Here is a 16,135-nt window from a genome sequence, read left to right on the forward strand (position 1 = left end):
TTTATTGTACATGTTCTTTCAGCATCCAGCAACAATGTGACTTATTGTATTACTCCTTTCTTCACCTTTCTTTTTTTTTCCTTACAGAGGAGTGAGATTTGTCAAAATCTCACTCCTCTGTAAGAGCTTTGGATACTTTGGCATAGCTCCAGTTACCACTTCAAGTATGAACTTACAGGTTACGGTACTTACGAAACTCTGCTATATACTACTCAGTGCATATAATATACTCAAAAATAAAATTCGTTATATTATTTGCCCATCTCTATAAACTGTTAAGGATTGTCCTGAAAACTTTAACATGCCAGTGACTTTTATTTCGATGTATTTTCAAAGGATGCCAGTAATTCTCTGAGGCTGGAAATAATGCTGGAATGGCAGTGTGCTCCTTCCACACAGCTTATAATAAATTGTGTAGTGTAATAGTTAGATAGTAGAGATACTATAGTACATGCTTTTGTTTTAAGAAGTTTTGAATTTCTATATAGCTATGTAATGCCCAAAAGTTCCTTATGTTTTAATCACAATACAGAACAGTTTGTCTATTTACCTTAATTATTTATGTTGAGGTTTTCAAGGTTCTTTGTCTTTGTGTTCCCATCCTATGAACTCATCAAGCATCAAAGTTTGAAGCATTTTTTTAGCTTGTGTTCTGAATATATTACAATTGGCATCACACCATGAAACACTTTGGCAGCCAAACAAATAGCTTTACATGAAACCCAACATAATCGTGGGTTATTGAAATATACTTCCTGTACATGCCTGGAATTCCCCTAATTAGCAGAGTATTTTCCAACCTGTCCAAAATGTATCATGCCAAAACCACAATGCATTTTCCCTCTTGTCCACCCAGGGCAGTCAACCATTTCACTCCATCCATTTTGTAGAGCCACCTGTAACATGAAGGGAAATGAATTGCTCAAAATCTCTGAATGCATGATTTTTTTGTCCCATTGACTTCATATAGAGATTACTTGGCCAGAAGTCTTTCACAGGGTAGCCCAAAGCAATTACACTTGATAAAACACTATATATAGCCACCTGTGGGTTCTTACACAGCTGCTTTGCCTGCCAACACTACAAATCCCAGCATGCCACTTTGCAGTTCACACCAGCAGAAGTTTTCTGGTTTGGTTTTTTGTTTTTTTTTTTTGATGAACTGTATTTTGGGAAATGTAGTTCTGATCAGCTACACACTTCCCATTTCCTTTAAGAGAAAAAGTCGGTGTGAGACAAGTTAGAGACTAAATGTGGGACAGTTTACCAATGCAGCCCCTCACTGGCAAATGCATGAGAAATTCCTTTCTGAAAACAGTTTTAAAAAAAAATAAATCAAAACACACTTCTCATTTCCAGGTATCACTGAAAATGTCTATCCCAGACACAACTCCATTATTGATACTGGAGAAGACTTCAACTATATAAAGATTATCCTGTACTTCATTATGCACTCTGGGCCTAAATTCCCAGGCAGAAGTAGCTCCAGCTTAAAAGCTTTCCGTGGTTTTCAGCACAGAAACTAAAAAAAAAAAAAAAAATACCACACGCCCTTGATGACCAATCATGAAGAATAAACAGCAGATACTGATAAACTCTGATTTCAAGGTAAGTGCAGCCTATAGGCTGGAATATATTCAAATAAATCTTTCCATATAATGAACAAATGTTGAAGGACAGAAACTATATGCAGATAACTCACAAACAGCAAAAGAGACTGAATCATACAATAAGGTGTTCATTACAAATAAACCACCTCTTTTCTTGATTAGATACAGATCTTTTAATAAAACACTTCATAAGTCTTCAAAAGAAGAGAAACAGTGTGAAAATGAAGAGGAAAAAAACCTTTTCTTCTATGGTGGTGAACACTACCAAAGTTCAAGAATATAATATATTGTGCAAAACCAGATTCACCTTTCTACACTAATTTCCAGTTTTTGAAACTGTGGACTAGTTTTTGAACATGTTGACCTAGAGTATTATCTTAGATGACGCACAGTCCAGTTGATTTTAGCACTGATTTATAGCCTCAATCATAATTGAGTTCTACATTAATCTAGAAATTAATATTTCAGTCTAAACACCCTTTCACATTCTCCACAATATAACTTGTCACTGTTAATCTCCAGCCTTGTTGTTAAACATCTCCTTGCTATCAAACTGTAATACAACATGGACTGTATTTTCTCTGCTGCTGCTTGAGTGATTGAAGACTGAATTGATTGAAAAGCTTGATTTATCTTGTCTACAATTTTCAGTAGTATGAAGTGATTTTATATATGAGAGAAGGTTCTTTGATTAGCTTGCCATAGTCTAGAAAGGCTAAACATTATGGGCATTAAAAATAGTGACATCTTATGCCTATCAATACATGTATTAACTGAAGTTCTGACACTTCTCAGTAGAGATTTACCTCCAGAGCTTTGAGGTTTGAGAAATCAATATATAACCTACTTTGATGCAATTCACACACTAAACTACATGAAAATAACATTAGGGCTTGCTTTAAGCTGACAACAGCCAGGAAATGCAGAGTTAATTGCAAAAACTCTACCTTTAACCAATCCTAACATAATTTCAGATTCTGTAAGCAACATGTGATTTTGTGCCACAGAAGCCAGCTAGAGCACAATTTCAATGCCCCAGTTTTCTAGGCTTTAGCTATGTGACATACCCCGTCCAATTGTTTTAAACCAACTTGAACAGATTCTTTTATAATGCATAAAGGAAAGAGATCCATAATGTCCTTTTGAACAGACACCTGCTACAGGAAGGACTCCAGCTCTGCATTTGCCTCCTTCCCTGACACAAGGCTCTGCAGAGTGGCAGCTGGAACCCCTCACCTTCCTTCTGCTGCAGGTTCCTGAACAGCTCAGCCCAGAAAGGACTCTGGATACTTTTCCTTACAGCCACCAAAGAAGGACTGAGATTGAATCATTTAAATGTCCTAACAAATACAAATGCACCCTGTGAAATAATCACAGTGCATTAAAATGTTGGTCTTAAAGAATGTTTGATTAGACATTCAAAGAATATGCTAGTTTTAGCAACCATATGCTAACTCTATTTATTTGAAATCTGAAGTGGTTTCCTTTGTACAAAATTTTTCTAGTATAAGTTCCACCAGTTCCACAGAATCGGGTGAAAACCTCCTTTTTCCCTGAGAGTCAGAGTTACCTGTATAGGCCATTCACACACAGTGCATCCATCCCACTCAGAGATCACTCAGAGCTTTGCCACCTCCAGATCAGGTGGACTATATTTTTCCCCCTGTTGTCCACAAAGAGCCTATTCTGTCATGACTTTAGGATTTTTCATAATTTTCTAGTTTCCAATATACAATCTGCTTAAATATTAATGGCAAAACATACTGTGAGGTAAGAAACACACCAACAGAACATTATTAATAGATGTAGCACCTTCTCTCCCAATCACCAGGATGCTTTCCAAGCAGGACTCCCTGCTCAGCCCAAAAGGACCTTTTGGGCAAAACTGAGAAGCTGTTGAGCAGAATAGTTACATTTATTTCACCTTAGCACAGGGAAAGGAAAACAAATGTAGAAAAAAAGACTATGGGAGTCTGTAAGGTCTGACACAGTTGGACTCAATAATCTTAAAGGTCTTTTCCAATTTAAAAGATTCGATGATTCTAATTAACTAAGTTGAATTCAGCCAGAAGACCTGTGTTTGTCTGTTGTGAAAATGTCTGCTGTGTCACTTCTGTTTTCAACAGGTTATGACTGTCAGCTGGGATCTGCCAGCAGACACCCAATGCCACCCTAAGAATATTTAAAAGCACTGGCTAGAAGTAAGATTAACTCAGAAGGAACAAGGCAAAGATGACCATATCTTCAGGCCTCTCAGAAAAAATAAGGAAACAGTAAAACTGTAAAAACAATGAAGAAAGCCAATTTGCAAGGTCAGTAGATCCCATAAATGCTCCCTACATGTCCCCCTCAAAAAAAAAATAGATAAATAAAGTGTTAGTTGCTGAAACCTCAGCTTTTACACTTCTTCTACTTAGATACTGAGGAGGCAAGATGAGTTTTATGTAATTTGGTGAGACTGCAGGCCATACTCTTAAAGCTGCAAACCAGCTTGTTCACGTGCATGTTCATGTAGCCAAAATTTTCACTACTGCATGCAATAAGTTTATGCATGCTCATCTAATAGAACCTCATTTTTGGAAAGCTTCCACTCCCAAGTTTCTACAATAACAGAAAGAGATAACTTCGATAATGTATAAGATCAGCATAAAACATTTTTATGAACTGAAAAAAAAAGATTAGGAACTTTATTTAAGGCTGAAATTCAGATTTATTTTCTTCTTATGTTAATGTGTACTTTCTGCTTTCATACTTCACCTGCACTAAGATTTGAGGAAGAAAAATGAGATGATGGGTGCTTTTGGTCCAGGATTCATTTGCTTGTGTAACTCAGACCTAATTGTGGGTCTGCACTGCAGTCCTTAAACTCTTTTGTACAGAGCATGCATAATCAGCAGACTTGGATGATTCTGCTAATGCCACAGTTAAATGCCTTGAGCAAACACACTATTATAATTTTGCACCAATTTGAAAATATCCATTTAAATGTTAAATGAAGAGGAACTAATCAATAAAAACATGCATAGAGTCTCTGGGGAAGTACACTGGAAAAGGCAACAATAATCTGCCATTAACATGCAAATAAAGACACAGCAGGAAACAATAAGAGTATTGACTTCACTGCCATACTTTAGGAAGAATGTTTTACTGAAATCTGGGCCAAATTCAACTTTGATTTAAATCACTGTAAACAGACCAGCTCGATTTGACATAGTGAGGAAAGGAACAGAACCTCCAAATGCTGGAGGCATGCAGACAGCTACTGATACTGCTGATCGGCAAGGCTGACCATAGCCCCTGCACTGTATTTGGTGTAAGGTGCTGTACAATTATTTTTAATTAGATTGCCTAAAGAGCTTAGTATCTGAGACTGCATACAGACCAAGTATGGAGCGAAAGGAAAAAGTAACATAATGCACAATCAAAGGCTTGAACTGGCCAAGATCATTTTTTTTTCCCCAGTCTACCGAATAATTTTTTATGCTAACATAAACACGGCTATGCATCTACAGCCTTCTACTTAAGGCTTGTGAGCTAGTTCCCTGAAAGGTGCATGTCAGAAATAGATATTAAATAAAGGATTAAGCCACAAGGAATAGAGAGATATAGACCAGAATTCTCTGTATCAGAGGAGAGAAAATAAAAACATGGACACATGGGGAAATGGACTTGACTGGCTTCAAAGGAAACTGGAGAAATCATAGGCAAGAGCACATACAATGGTACTGACAGAGGTGTGAAAAAAAAGTTGAATGCAAAGCCTGAATTTTTTGAAGCAGAAAAGAATGAGCTCTTTGAAGAATAAAAAAGCTGGAAAGATAGGCAAGGAAGGTTTTTGTGGGGGTTGCAACAAAGAAATGGGATGCACAGGAAGAAAGTTAAAAAGTTCATAGCAAGTAGAAAAGTAGAAAAACAAGTAGAAAAGCTCATAGCAATCAAGATACAGGAAGACAGGGCCTTTCTTTTGAGAACTAGATTGTTAGATGATTTGACAACAGTTCATCCTCAAATCCACAATTCATGAACCCATTGTGCCACAGGATAACACTTGGGTTCCCTCTTACACAACTCAGCTGCAACTGAGCTACTGCCATGCTATTGCATGGAGGTGAAAACAAAAAGCTCGTTCAGGAGTCAGAATCAACACCTGGAAACTCACTGTCAATCAATACTGGTTTTCCCTGTGAATATACAGATTCAGTAGCCTGGACCAGTCAGATATTCCTGGAAAGCAAAGATTTTTGCATTCACTAAAATGAAAATGTGTCTTTTAATTCAAAATTATAAGTATTTTTTCCACACTTTGTAGGGCCTCATCTTAGCTCTTGCTGTCAGTGATACAGCCTCCCCAGTGTACATTGTGCCCGCAATGGAAAAGTGGAAAAACTGCAGTGTACTTCTCTGTGTTATCCCAGACACTGTTGGTTGTAGATTGTCAACTGTAGGCTATAAAGAGCTTACTCCTTGCTCCTCTTGCTGTGTTCTTTATTCACCTTGAGAGTCTTTGCTCTACAAAGGAGGCAGTTACAGTTCATCCCTTAACCACTGGCTGTCCTTTTCTGCAGTTCTTCAGAACAGGCGCAGAGGAAGGTAAAATTTAAGTGAAAGTCTGAAAAACAGAAGGAATGTCCTAGCACTACTGTCATGTTGGAACAGAACAGTCACCCCTGGAAGAGGCTGAATGCTCATTCAGCCAAGATGGTCCACCTGAAGAGAGAAAACTATGAACTCCAATATGATGAACAACCTTTCACAAAAGGGACATGAATTCAATCACCTCCCTGGTTTCTTTTCCCCACTTGCAAGGGGACACAAAGATGTAAGTTAAAACAGCAGAGTTTATTTGCTGAAATTTCTTTGCCTTCCTTTAGCGGCAACTTATTTTCTTCGAGTGCCAACAGCTATCCTTGGGATTATGCTCCCCAATACTTTGGAAATAGTAATGTGAGTAGTGTTAATGACAAAACCTAGAGCCTCCTAATTAATCCATTCAGGGTAATACCTTGCCTGACTTTGGAACTATTTGGCTTTACTCTCTGCAGCCAGGTAACTCTGCTAGCTGGTCTAGACATTGGTTAGTGATCTGCCTTCTGTAGTTCACTAACAAAAAACAGAGCAAATATGTCAGCCCCTATATGAGAATGTAAGGCAAGTGAAAACTCCTTCTTTCTTTCCACATTTCTTTATAAAAGCTGGCACAGACTCCCTTATCATGCCCTTAAACAAAACCTCTCTAGTTACACAGTATCTTAGCAATTGCCACCTAATTTATCTGCTTGACAAATCTTACTTTAGATGCTCAGCCCATCTTATACACCTGATCTCAGTGAAACCTTTAAATTTAGCCTGAAGATAAAATATTGACTACTGTTCCTATTTATACACTTCTGTGACCACATGAAGAAAAAAAAAATAATCACCTGATGAATCAGAGGAAAGGAGCACTGCCATTGGCCCATGCTCTGATCTTACTTGAGCCAGCCTGCTGCCTGATTAATGAGTTGTGATATCATAGTCTGTGAGGAGGCATACATAAGTGGCAAGAATAGCACCAGACACTGTCAGGTCGTCTCTGTCTAAATCTGAGCAGTAAAAAAAAAAAATGTTATGGTACTGGTTCCTATAAAGGAAGAAGGAAATCCTTCATATATCAAGGCTGCTGGATTTTTGGATATTTGCTGGGGTTTCTTTTCCAATAAGGATATATAAAGCTAGCCCCTTCCCCAAAGTGCAGAAGATTTTTATGAAAGTGCTTTAAACCATTAGTAGTTACAGGAAAAACAAAGGGTATTTTTTAACCTGAAGAAGTCATTGTAGCTGACAGCTTTTAAAATTGCTTTGTGTTTTGCTTACAAACTGGCAAAAAGAATATCCATGGGTTTTGGTGAAAGATGCTTCTCACAGCTATTGAAAACAAAAACTGATGTGTCAGGGGAGAAGGATATTTCAAGGTCAGAGGAGACTCATTTCTGTCTTTTATGATGAATTTCTTAATAATTTTCAAATACGGTATCCAGTACATATTACTAAAATTTTCACGTAGACCTACTGGCCCTTGGAGTTTGCAAGAGACTATGAAAAGAAGAGTAAATATTTTCTTGTTAAATTATTGGACTGGGATTCAGGACTGCATTTATCCCTGGGTATTCCACGGATTTCCTAAATTAATTCAGAGAATTTTCTTTCCACCACTTCTCACAGTTTCACATGCAAAACATGGAAAATAAAATAGAAGTGTTTTGCACTACAGTCATTAAAACACACATAAGGATCACAGATATTTGATCACGTTTATGTGATAATCTCAAGGCCCTCATTAGTGCCCTTGTATTAAACTTTCTCAGTATTGGTGCAGTGGTCATGAGCTGCTGGTCAGTCCTACTCCCTATTTGACAGTAAGTGACAAGCAAAGACACATGAAAAGCATGTGGAGAACATGTCCTTGGCATGCAAATATCCCTAGATACCACTGACTGCTGCTGTCTCTGCTTCAGCCGCTTGGGAAATGAAGCTATTGGACACTGATGATAGCTGGAAGGAACACACCAAATATCTGGAAAAGGAGAGTTTGGAGGCTGTATTTGGGGAAGCAGTGCCCTGGGCGGGCATCCATCCATCCATCCATCCATCTGTCTATCTATCTAGCTATCACATTAAACTAGAACTGGGGAATAGGCATGCTGGTAGGGTGACATCCATATATCCCTGGTATCAGGCCCTGCGTAGCAGTCAGAAGGAGATGGCTAAGGACTGGGCTGGTACAAAATGATGCCTTTCCAAAAGTATACTCTCAAATATCTGACAACCCATGACTTAGAGGCTTCCTCCAGGTGTCCTTCAGGCTTTTCCCACAGTCATTTTGGTGATCTCTCAACAGAAAGGGACCAAGTTCTGCTACAACAGAAGGATGCAAGCCAGACAAGATCCCCTTGTGCAGCAGGGAAGAACAATAATGCTCTTACCTCAGGTTTTACTTCCTAAGATTTTCCCATAACTCAGTAAAATGCAGTCACCTAGAATAAATTATGGACCCAATGGGAATAAGAAAGGACATCTTGGACCCTTCTTGAAACCCTCAGCAAAAAAAAAAAAAAAGTTTTTGTTAATTAAAATTGTAAGGACATCCTTAAAATCTTGCAAACTGTACCCAGTTATGTCAGTGAATAAGACAGTCTTCCATTGAAGTATGTGGAAACAAAAAAAAATTGTAGTATGAGGGCCATCATTTTACTTCATGTTAGAAAAATGATGGACTTAAACTCCATATGCAAATTAATATAAACACAATAAAACTGCATATAAGTCTAGCAGATAGGTAATATCTTTCCTTAAAACTAGCCAGCTTCTAGGGATTGATTTTTACCATAGAGATTCCAGTTTATAGCACCATTTTTCTAAGTGATTCTCTGCACTAGAGTATAATTTAGATGATGGATCCCTCTCAATTACTGTCCATTAGAAGACAGGAAAACATTAAGTTCAAGTGAGTATTATGAGAATTACAGGCTACCCTTTAAGTGAAGAGATTGTAAGTGAAAATTAATTTTTAACATGTTCAGTTCTGATGTTGGGTAGCATGATTTTGAGCAAAAAAGCTTTCCTACAAAGCTTATTTTTCCAAGTAAAATCGTCTTTCATTAAAGAAAAAAACACAGTGTGGCATAGTAAAACCATCTAACTGCAAAGGTCCTCAAACAGCAAAAATTGCTATATTTCACATGACTTCCCTAACTGATTTTAAAGGGGTCTCACACCATAAGGTAGAGGATGGCTGCTATATGCTGCAGATGTTCTGAGCATGCAGATGTTAAAGGGCTGTGAGAGAGCACGTGTTGTCCAGCACAGGAGTAGCACCTTCAAGAAACACACTGGTGTTGCATGTGCACTTTTTTGTATAAGTCAAAGTAGAAGCTTAAGGCTCTTACCTGCAAACGCTATAAAGATAAAGAGTAAATTTTAAACCAACTCACTAAATTTTAAACTAAACTTTTCCTGTGCAAATTCTACATTTGCTCATACAGACATGCCTAGTATTCGCACCTATTTGTTTTAGTTATCTATTTATCAAATTAGCTTAGGAAGCTCAGAAAGCCAACTTGAAAAATGCAACCCCTCTCATATAATCTTGACACTGAGACTAATTTAGAGACATAACATGACCATCATGTGTTTCAAAGACATTTCTCTGATCTACTTTTTAAAAATAAAGTTAAACAAACTTGAGGATTCTTTCAGACTGATTTTTTTTTTTAATTGACAGTATAGCTTAATAAGAAACATCATGTGTTTACCCTTTGAAAATGACAGGAATAACATCCCCAATACTACTAGAGAATAAAATCTTTCTCCCTCTGTAGAGACCCATGTGGAAACAAGGGAAGATGAACATTTTGCATGACACAAAGAACAATTGCTCTGCAGCTGCTGTCATGACCCTCAGGCTACACTAGAGTCATGGCCCACTTCTTTTCCCCTATAGAGATCTTTTGGTTAATGTATCCATTTAGTTTACAGCCCAAGTATAAATCCTATTTTATGCCAACTTACTGAGAATTTCATAGCAGGTTGCTATCTATCTGTGCAGCCTGCACATTCCCATACAATAAAATATCTTCATTTAAGCTCTTTCTGACACTACGTGAAATCTGAGGGATTTGTGTGGTGAAATCTTTGTCCTCATGATGTGATCAATAAACTCCTAGGGCCAGGAAGTCACCATAGGTCCACTTCTTTGTTCAGTGTATCTGGAAGGAGTGACTTGGTCTGCCTATGTAATAACTTTGTTAATATTCAGTAGTTAACATTCAACAGCTTTCAGAATTAACACATAATACAAAATATTCCTAGGAAGACAATGCAGACATGAAAGATTCCTTTACAGATGTCTGTGCATACTCAGTCAGTCATCAGTATTGTCCATGATTTGCATTCTCATGGCAACTTCCATGTGAAGCCCCTTACCAGCACTAGTTAAGCCTCTCACAGCACATCTGTGAAGATGGGAGAGCTCTCAATGGCTAGCACTGAATATAAAAGCAAGTTACAGAAAAGGGAAAAGTCCTGATGCAGGGTGAAATATTGGCCTTTTCAAGGTCAAAAGATGTTTTTGTTTCAACTTGAATAGAAACATGAATTGAGCTCATTTGCTTTCTATCTTTTTTTTTTTCTTTCAACCTATGAAACTGAGAGTCCTTTCTACTTCTCCTCTCCTTTTGGCTGTACTCCAGCTCCTACACATGCAACAGGGATTGATGACAATAAAATATGCTGGTATTGAAAATCTGCCCATTATTAATAAGGTAGATGACTCATTACTCCTTCAATATGATGTTAACATCAGAATAAAGCTAGTCTTTTATTGCTATGGGGTTTTTGTTTGTTTACTTCAGAGCTCTGTTGCTTTTGCCAATGGTTTAAATCTGTGAGAAAGTGCGGCTGCAGCGACACCAGTTTGACCCCTGTCCATTCCAGACAGTGACAGTTTTTCCATTCTTCTGAATTGGCGCAGGATCAACCCCACTGTAAATCACTGAAAACTTCCACATCCTCCTGTTGTTGTTTCATAGCATCAGATTAGGACTCCTCCATAACTGTACAATCCACTAATGTTTCAATTTACACATATGCTAGTTGTAGATTTCTTTAATGTCTTTGCACAAAAAGTAGAAAATAAAAAGTCCATAATGTTGCCATGTGACAGTCCAGGATGGCCTCTGAGTGGCTACAAAGCCTTTTCTTCCCCTCCTCCCTGAATCCCAGTGCTCATTAAATGATTATTTAGAGTGACTGCAAAACAAAGTAGAGGGAGAGCAGAGATTGAGACCAAGGACGCACTGGGATGGTGATGGCAAACCACACAGCACCCAAGTATTCATCAGTAGTTGACATGAAACAATGACATTCCATCAAATTAAAACTGGAATATTAATTTCTCAGATCTCGTGGCTTGAAGCAGTTTCTCAAATCTGTGGTCTGGATATTTTTGTTACTGAACTCTGTTTACCAAGTCCTTATTCCTACAAGTGACTTCTGTGTATGTTATGCTCTTTGACTTTAGGAGTGTCCAAAACCAAAGACATTCTGAAATTTTGAATCACTGAATTTAATTTCACTCTTCACCAGAAAGAAGATGCAAACATATCTGGATTTCCATTTAAAAAATGAGAGGTAAGAGATTCTAAAATAGCCTATAGTTGAGTAGAGCAGGTACTTCTCTGGGACACGGTGACCCTCAAGGAAACACTCAGCATTTATCCAGCAGGTCTTGTGTCTTTACCTACCTTCCTGAAGATAAAGCCGGTGAGTAAGCTGCAGTCTTTCTCTTTTTTATGATAAAACTGATACTGTTTGTTTAAAAAAAAAGCTTTGTGATTAAGTTAAAACGTGAGAGGAAACTTCCCAGGCTGTATCTGAAATGAAACAGCTGAATATCTGGCAAGACTCATATATCATAAACTATGCCTCTAAAATTGATACTCACTTCTCCTTCTGCCAGAAACCTAAGAATTCCTTCCTTCTACCAAATTGCAGGAAACATCTCATCTCATTAATGCCACTCTTCCTTAGAATCTTTTAAATATGTATTTTTCATTAAAATTCTAATTCTTGATAAACTGAAAGCAAGATCTTGTGACAAAGAGGTTATAATTAATCTAGCAAGAGCAGTCAGAGAAATCCATGTAATTGAAGGCGAATGTATGAATGAGGAGACTAATGCTACAGAACTTCCAAAGTCTTTTCTGTGGAATTAATACTACAGAGACCCATAAAAGATTAATCAAGATAAGCAATCAATAACTTCTCAAGTGCTAATAAGCACTGCCATGTTCCATGATATGTTGAGCAGTTTATCATGTTTAAACATATGAAGATTTATAGAAAATCCATTGTTAAAACCAAAGGATGAGGTAATGCACCACTTAGTAAATGAAGTGCAATTAAAATTTATGCTTGATATTACACATTCAAAAGATCTGTAAAAAATCATTTTGATTTCCTCTTTTTAAAGAAAAGGAATTAAGGTACTAGTTGAACTGTTCAGTCAGTAGTCCTGGGAAAACAGTGAAGATAGCAATGGTATTCTTCAAGTTAATACCTGCTTTCAAGTGAAAGGTGATGAAATAGCCTTAAAAAAATTGTTAAGCACTCTTCTCACTTCATTTTACTCAGCGATCAAACTTTGCTTGAAAATTTTGAAAGTTAAATAGAATACCTATTAGGAACATGAAGGTCTCTGCTATCCATCAATCTGATAGATTTGCAGGTCAGATGAGCAAATGACTTAATGGCTAATTAATAGTCCATAAACTACAGGTCTTGACCTTAGGGTCACTGTGACAGAACTCCACACTACAGCATATTATTAATTAAAACCATCAAATTATATATTTAGTAAATCAATTCTTTAACAATATTAAGATCTCTCAAATGTATTGACATGATTTTTTATTTATTTATATGTCATTGGGCAGCAAATATATTCTCACAACCATACCATAAGCATCCTTAGTAAACTTAACAAAGCTACAGTAACAGAATGTATAACAATACTTTTCCTTCATATATAGCTGTTGTTTGTCTGGTTTTAGTGTTATTTGGGGGAATACTTTGTAAGTGAGATTCCCCTCCAAAACTCAGCAAAAATTTTAATTTAAAAATCTTTATGATCATAAACATTTCATACAAAAAAAGGCTAAGATCCTGTCTGCTTCCTTGATAAATTGTTAACTTTTAAAAGGTTTTTATTTAAAACAGTAACACTATGTACATCACTTTGCCTTTGCAATATCCTGCACCATATATTTAAGCTTATATCTAGCTGCATAGACATAAATATATACACCAAGTAATTTCTATATTCCAGTTACGATTATTCCCGAAGCACGGATGATTCATATTTTTCTATGGCATGCACATAATGATACAGGAGAGAAAATAAACAAACTATACATTGTCCCAAAGAGTGTACAAAATGACAATCAAATTTCAGCAAGCAAGAATCAGATTTTCAAGATACAGATGATTGTCACCTTGTAGGACTGAGGACAGTCACATTGCTAATAGGAGCTGGATGCAGAAAAAGAGAGAGGATGAGCTTAGGTGCCTCCATGGACACATAAAAACACTAGGATGAGGAGGAATTTAATTCAAGGCTCAGGCAACTCATAAGAATGCTTAGTGATTTAGTACCCATCCTGTTTCATAAGATAAACTCTTTAATTTCATCACTACTGCTCACAAGGAGGAGTGTATTCATGTGTCCACATGTACATGCTTTGAATTGCCCTCTGGAAGTACCTGCTACTCTCCCCTAACACAGGAAACTGAAGTTCCTAACTTCTGGTGTCCTAAATCACACCTAAATTAGAGATGTCTTAAATAAACAGCATGATTTACTTCTCTCCATGGACAATAAATTATCCAGACAAATGTATCACTATAAATTAAATCAGTATGATAGATACATACAATTGAGGGTGTGTAGCGCCTAATTAATTAAGTGGCATATTCATCTGCAATTAGTAAATAAGCTCTCAAATCTTGGCATGGGTACTGTAAAGTGTATAAGGCATGGTTGCATAATTGCAATGAAGCATGATGCTTTTTTATGATAGTTTCTTTAGGAAAACATATTCACTCTAATCTAAATTCACAAATTTCTCTGACTCACCCAAAATAACATTTTTTGAAAAACAAATATATTATTTAGAAGGCAATGGAAGGATTATTAAGGTCATATTAGAGGCAAACTTTGCTGAGACATCACTTTCATTACAAATATTAGCTGGTTGTTTTTAACCAGCTTTGCTTCAGAGTGGTACAAATCATCTTGTACCACGTATAATTGAATATATAATACTTACTTCAGGAGTAAAGTGTTCCATAAACATTTACAGCTGAGGCAAGTTTGTTTACAAAGTGGGACCATCTCCTTTCCTGATATGAGTAGCATGAATAAAATATTCTATAATGCGTCACTCTGCCTGGCACAGAAGCCCATGTTCATTAGTGATAACTTATCAGTAGATGTTGACAGAGTTGGCCTAGGGTCTCCCAACAGCTGTGAGCACACTGATTGGAAAAAAAAAAAAAAAAAAAGAAAATATTTCCTGCTAAATACTGTACAACTCTTCCATTGATTAGCATGGAGTTGGTTAAACAGTCTCTGAAGCACTCTGCTGAAGTCAAGCATGATATTTTTTGCAATATTAATTTCTTAGCAGAACCACCCTATCCAGTCACTACAATCTAAACAAGGAACTACCTAAAGTTATAGTACCAAAACATGATGCCAACACTTTCACTTTGAGTTTCAATTATTGTTTAGTTCTTTATCTGCAAGTCACGCATGAGACGGAAGCCCATGACACGCCACTTTGCTGAACCAAAGCAAAAATCACGCTTGAATACCATGCAATCAGCGATACTAAAAAGAAATCCAGTGACATTAATATGTCATGCTGGATGTACAACCTGCAGAAGAAACACTGCATCCAGAGCAACAAGCATTACCTATGAAAAACACGTTCCTTCCTGGCATCTCTAGGGCATAGGGTTCAGTGCGTTTATAGTGATCATCTTAATGTATTATTATATTAAATGTTTCAGGCACTTTCACTTACCTTTCAGAATTAAAGATTAATCAATTCCATGGTTGTGGACATCTAAACAAAATGTATTGATCCCATTCATTTTTAAAAGCAAGACACTATGCTGTATTTCAATATGTCATATTTTAAGACCAGCTTATTGATCACATTTTGAGAACTCTTGATATTCCATTGGAATTTAAGATACAGAGTAAGTGTAAGATTTTCATTATGATGATGTGTCCACAGAAGCCACAGTCTTGTGTATTGACAAGCTTTTGTTTGCATTGAGATCCACCCATTACCCTTACTATAAGCAGAGGCTCAATCTGAGAACCATTACCCATTTTGGTGTTTCTGCTGATTTCCCTGGGACTTCACATACCCATTGGAAGTACTCATACATGAAAGGAACAGGTCCTAAAAACTGGGAGCAGACTTGCATGAATTTCATATTACACATAGTCTTATACTGCAAGTCTGCAGAAACCTGTTAGATTTCTGGGAGCAATTTTACTTAATTCACTTACTGACTTTCACATTTATAGCAGTTAACTTCTTCAAACCAAGACTAGCACCTTCAGTTTGCTTCTTTAGTACTCAATGTAGGTCTAGTTGGCTAACAGAAGATAAATTTCATGGAGCACCAACAGTTTATGGCATCTAGACACCACGCTGAGGGTCTCATAACTCAGAAATTAAGCAAAAAGTGCACTGTTCCTCACAAATACACAATCAATTCGGAAGCCCGGAGGCATTAAGCAATGAGTCGACACTCATTTCTACTATTTTCAAGATTTACAGCTCCATATTACTCAGCCCTGGAATGTTTATAAAGCAGCAAACAGAACTTTTAGAAAGTGAGTCTGTTCACCAATACCAAACTTATATTCCTACATGGCCCCATTTTCTTAGATATGTATTTCTGAATGGATG

Source organism: Strix aluco, chromosome 1 (assembly GCF_031877795.1).
Source record: "Strix aluco isolate bStrAlu1 chromosome 1, bStrAlu1.hap1, whole genome shotgun sequence".
Taxonomy (NCBI): Eukaryota; Metazoa; Chordata; class Aves; order Strigiformes; family Strigidae; genus Strix; species Strix aluco.